This window comes from Dermacentor silvarum, chromosome 3 (assembly GCF_013339745.2).
Source record: "Dermacentor silvarum isolate Dsil-2018 chromosome 3, BIME_Dsil_1.4, whole genome shotgun sequence".
Classification (NCBI taxonomy): Eukaryota; Metazoa; Arthropoda; class Arachnida; order Ixodida; family Ixodidae; genus Dermacentor; species Dermacentor silvarum.
Window position 1 is genome coordinate 192,083,943 of NC_051156.1, and position 6,276 is coordinate 192,090,218.

The window sequence follows — 6,276 nt, forward strand, 5'->3', positions numbered from 1 at the left end:
CTTGCTACAGAGTAGTCGCAGAACCATTGACCATATGCGTTCCGAGCAACGTAGAAAGGGCGCAAATATCCATGGCACACAAAGGGGGGAAAAAGGACCACACTAAAAGAGCGAAAATGCCGAGTAGCAATGTAACGTTGCAGCAAAGCGTCGCGAAATGTTCGCTGCCAGAAAATGCAAAACGTTCGGAAAGTATGTCAACAGAAATAACGTGATCCGAAAAGTTTTTTCAGTGTTTAGAAATTCTCGAAAAACTGCCATGTGCTATGTCGGCAACACCCGAATATCTGGCTCGCAAAGACCCCCCCCCCCCCCCCCTTTTTTTTTTCCTTTTTTTTTTTAACCGCTTCTGTCTAACGCGCTTCACGAGTGCCGCATGCGCATCGACTTGCCGGCAAGATGCCGATTAAATACAACTGAAGCCGACGGTACATTTATGATGCAGAGACCGCAGTGTGCATGAATGTGTGCGTGTTGTATTTCGCTGCTGGTCACAGGTATAACCCTCTCTATAACTCGGAGCGCCTTGCAAGGCGCTCCGAGTTTTCCCCTAAGTGTGAAATAGACTGTACATACATATACGTACATTTTCGATCGCGATCGGGCCCGACGCATATCGAATTTCGCTATCGCGATTGGCTCCCTTCCTCAACCTGCGCAAATGAACCAATCGCGATCGAAAGTGTCCCATGTGACGCGTACGGTATAAGCTTACTGGCAAGTCAGCACTGTCATACTTTCACAGTCTGTTTTCCACGTGCCGGTAACCTTAAAACCAAACGCACATAACCTTGCCCAACTCTTTTGTCGTCAGCTATGTTCACGGGCACGAATATAGCAACAAATGATTCATTAGCCTAGAAAGATGTAAGAGTAGGGTTTAAGATTAATTTTCAGAAAACAACGATAATGTCCAATAGCTTTGCAAGAGAACAAGCATTCATGATTGGGAGCTGCAGCCTCTACATACTATGCAAGAGTATGTCAAATACTTGCAGGGGACCCTGATCATGAGAAGAAAATTTAAAGATGAATGAAAATGAGTAGCATTGCGTACAGCAGGCATTACCAAATCATGACTGCGAGCTTACCGCTATCCTTATGTGTCGTGTGCTCAACAGCTTCCCTGGTCATCCACCTTCACAGAGTGGAATGGCTCATGATTTTTTCTTAGTAAAGATTGAAGCCACACAAAAAATATGGGGCGCGTAAGGAGGAGGCAAGAAAGAGACAAACAGATGACAGAAAATGCTAACTAGTGTCCATTTTATTGCAACCGTATAAATGAATACACTGCAGTGTAAAGAAACTAGACAACAAATCAATCCAGCATTGCACAGGTGGACAGCATGTTGTATGTGTATTTTTCGGTTGACTGCTTTTTCTTGCCTTGTGTGCTTTTTATGCTATATCACAAATGCCACACATTTCTTTGTTTGTTTTCTATGTTTGTTTGCATTTATTTATTAGTTTTGTGCACGGTATGCAATAGCTATCTGACGAATTCAATAGAAATGCACAGGAGTTATTATGGAAAGGCAAAGTCATAGCCAGAATTACACAGCTAGTAGTTCATCGGGACTTACACTTTATGAAGCTCTTTCCTTTAACTACACTGCTTACTGTTCAATGTGATACCAGAGTCACACAAACACTTTTGATCGCAATCAAGTCCTATCCAGATCAATATTCCCAACTGCAACTGGCTTCCTCGCATAGCTTGCGCAAAGGATCCAATCACGACAGAGAAATTCGATCCGGATTGGGCTTGATCGCGATGAAAAGTGTGCCATGTGACACCATACGGCTGTATAATAAAGGACGTCATGCCTGCAGCTAGGTTATTCCCATAGTAAAAATATAAATTTTCATGCATCAATGTTGCTGCTCTCGTGATGCGCATTGTGCACGACGAACATAACTGTGAAATTGTGAGCAACATCATCATTATCATCATCAGCCTATTTTTATGTCCACTGCAGGACGAAGACCTCTTCCAGCGATCTCCCATTACCCCTGTCTTGCGCTAGCTGATTACAAGTCCGCAAATTTACCAATTCTCTGCTGTGCCCGATTGCACTTACCTTCTCTTGGTACCCATACTGCAACTCTAATATAGAACACTGGTTATCTGCCCCTAGCAAATGTGTCCTGCCCAATTCCACATTTTTTCTCCTAATGTCAACTAGAATCATGGCTGTCCCAGCTATCTCTGTAATCCACACTACTGTATCCCTCTCTTGTAAGGTTACATCTAACATTTTTCGTTCGATCGCTCATTACGTGGTCCTTCTGAAGCTTACTCTGTGTTAATTTCCAAGTTTCTGCCCCATATGTTAGTGCAAGTAAAATATGACTGCACTAAAATTCGACCCTCAAAGGGTTAAAGGTGACACAGAATTTTGAACAAAGGTACGAACATATTTATTGTCCTGATCGGTGATCATTGCGACGAAAGGTATGCACACACATTCGCGTATCACCTCTGTTATTAAATCTCTCCGCCACGTAAGACGGACATACCCCCAGAAACGCGGCCTCCCCATTACGATGAGAGAAAAGTGAAATTCTACACTGGAATGATGAGCGGCAACGGAGCCAGCTGAGGAAGATGCCCAGGAAGCACGCAGCTAGGTAGTAGACGTCTACTTTCCACCTTGATGTAGCTAAGGCCACAGCTACGTAGTAGTGTTCTTTTGTAAGCTGTGCTCTAGGCCTAGACCTCTACAAGCTAGCCGGTAGCTCAGCTAATGCTCCCTCCACTTACGGCTAGTAGTCATCTTGGGAAGCACTGCTGTATAGCTGCGGTGTAGACATTAAATGTTCAGGCGTGTTTCAGCTTCGCAGGTGCTATAGTTAGCTCTACTTACCATGTGCGATTCTATTTCCCTTGTTCCACAGGCCATGAGTAGATGGCACTGCATGTGCACCTTATGTGCCAGTAGACTTGCACTGATATGAAAATGCATGGATCCATATTGCAAAAGCCACATAGGCCATTTCCACAAGCAAATACAGCCAATAAATACCACTATCACCACAGGTAAACTGCACTCTAAATGGTTGCATGCAGTACTAATGGCAGCAGAGCTGAGTGCCAGTGTGTGGAGAGAGCACATTAAGCAAGGTAAAACAGCATAGCGCAAGCAAGACAGATTACACTCTTAGAAAAGTTTACAACCTTTGGGGCTAATTATCTTGCCCCACAACGATAATCGCCATCTTGTGCGCATTTCTTTTCTTTAACGCGGCGCACCCAGTAAGTTCCAGATCATGAACAGCATGCGCGTTACCAGCCTGAAGTAGCATCCACGACAGGAAAGTATAGGAGCGCAGAGTTTTCAAAAAAAAGGAAACGCAAGCGAGGCAGATGACGATTATCGTTCTGTGATAAGATAAGCCTGAGTGAGTGAGTACGAACTTTATTGAGGTCCTGAGGAGAAAGAATTAAAGCGGGGCCTCAAATGGCACAAACTTTTTTGAGAGTGTACAAATGTTGTTTGGGGACAAGATAAACCCCAAGCGGTGTAAACTTTACACCCTAGCGCCGTAGCATCAGATGCAATGATGAGTCTGTATTTCCGACCGATTTCACTTCCGGAAATAGCGCTTTCCGTCGGCACCAATATAGGCCTAGACAGCGAGGCAGTGTAGGAAACGAACATAGACAGATGAGGATTATTCTTTGGGGAGAAGATACTCTATTAAAAATTGAGAAAAGTTTGCACCCCTTGGGGCCTATCTTGTCCCAACAACGATAATCGTCATCTGCCTTGCTTGCATTTCCTTTCTTGAAAACTCTGCGCTTGCTACTTTCCTGCCGATAATGCTGTGTCATGCTGATAATGCTCAAGCCTTTCGTGACTAGCAATGTTGTACACGTTCCTCTAAAACAAGAACGAAAGCTCGTTCCTCATTCCTTCCCAACATTGAAACAAGTTCCCATTACAAGTTCCTTTAATGCGAAAGGAACGCATTCCAGTTACACCTCGAACATTGGAATGTGTTGTTACATTAACGTGACATTTTATGATTATTTAATTAAAATATAGTGTCTGATAATCCTGAGGCGAAATAAAATGAGCAATTTAGAACTCACATCGAACTACATATGTTATACGAATTTGAACATTGCCGGCAACAGATTACCTGGCAATAAAAAGAATCCAAAGAAACGCTCCTACAATATTTTTTTTCAGGGAACACCGGACATGCTCCAGAGATGTCTAACTGCAACTTTGGTGCTCGTATATTACAAGGCACAACATATGGCACTTTCCACTTCGGTCTTCAAATGCGCAGTCAGGATACTGCGCTTCAGATGTGCAAATAGAAAGTTACTCACATGCACCAATATAATTAAATTTCTTGCACATGAAACCACATCGAAAGAAACAATGCTTTTAATGAATGCTAATTCAATATTGCAGTATGAGTGGGAAGAAGAAATGTCCAGAATACATATTTGCAACTTAGTTAAGTCCCTTGTTTGAACTCACTAATTAGTGAGTTGCATCTCGATGTTAGTGCCTGAGAGATGAACCCGTTTTTCAAGCGAAGCTCAATTGTATTGCCACACAAGTGTTGGCAGTGGTGGTGTCGTCATGCTAAAACCCTATCGAAAACGTGTCGAAAACCCGTGTCTCGTTCCCTCGGCATATACCATAATTGGCATGGAAGGGTACGAATGTATGACTAACATGACTGATACATAATGACATCAATAACATCACATGCTCGTCAGTTACGTCACGATTAACGATAATAAAATCACGCGTGGTGCATACCCGCATTGGATATGCACGTATGAGCCAGGGACAAGAATGAAAGGAAGGAAGGAAGGAAAAAAGAAGAAAGAAAGAGAGTACGAAAGAAACAAATTACGTCTGGCTCATACCGGGGCCGTGCATTTGAGCTCCGCTCCCAGACTAGAGCAGGTGCGGGGTAAGCTGCGCCGGCGCCGGATCACGTGACGCGCTCAACCAATCAGGGTCGTTTGGTGTGTCATGGGGAGGGAAACAAACGGGGCTTGGCGCGCGCTCCACTGGGCTTCCCTCGCCTCAGATCAGTTCCAGCGTCCGGGAGGGAAGGCCCGCGCGTGGTGCGTTCTGCCGAGGAACAGGCTGCGTTTGAGCGACCGTGCCGCGAACTCGCTCGGCAAAGGGCTCGTTGTCGACGTGCCGATTTTAGCGTGAGGGCTTCTGAAGCCCAGGCGAAACGTCAGCGAAGAGCTGTGGACCCCAAGTTGTGGGAGCGCAATGTTGAGGCCAAACGTCAGCGAAGAGCCGCCGACCGTAAGTTTAGGGTGAAAGAAGCAGAACGCCTGTGACAGCGTCATTTTGCCACAAGCTTCGCTTATCCCCATTTTCTCAACAGGAGAAGGGCTGGTTTTTCGTTAGCACTTCGTTGGCAATGTTGAAGAGCCGTTCCACCGAAACACTTGAGGGTACTACCGTGTTGTACTTGAGGAAAAGCTGGTTCAATCCCTCGAAGTTCTTCATCTGCGACAGCGGGTAGTCAACTGGTACCAGCAAGTACCGCGACAGCTCATCCTGTGCTTCGGCTGGAAGTGTTCGGTGCCTGTGAAGACGTGAGGACTGGAAACTTTCCATCTGCTGCGAAGTCCCTGGAGTGGCGCTGTGATCCTGACGTCATGGTTTCTTTGCGGCAGGCCGGCATGGAGGAAAAAAACTACAGGAGAGAGCGTCACGTGGCAATCTTGAAGCCTAGCAATAAAAACATACAACAGAGATCTCACGAAAAATATGCCTCACAGTCATGTGACAGGCAAGCGGTAGTTCTTTGCACCTCACGTGGTCGCCCATCCGCCTTGCGTGACGTGCTGCATAAGTGCGTGCGTCTGTTCAATGCCGTGGAACGTTTACAGAAGGAACGCCGTTCCCTCTGTCGTTCCTTCGCAAACGTAATGGGTTACCGTTACAGTTCCACCGACCCTTAATGGAATGGTGGCGTTACTCTGTTCCTCCCAAAAGGAACTAGTTCCAGAAATGCCGTTCCGTACAACACTGCCCTTAACTGAGTCTCCTATGCACCGAAAAAAATGCCCCAACTTGTGCTCCATTTCCCATTTCTTACTTCTTGGAAATGTTGGCAAGCCCAGTGTATAAAGGCTCTTGAACTGAAAGAAAAAAAAAAAAATCTGATTTCCAGCTCTGTCAGATGCAAGCGTGAAGGTCACCATGCGCTGCAACCACCCAAGCCCACAAAGCGACGGGCCCATCGGCAACTTGCATCACCGCTCGACGGTTCTTTGCC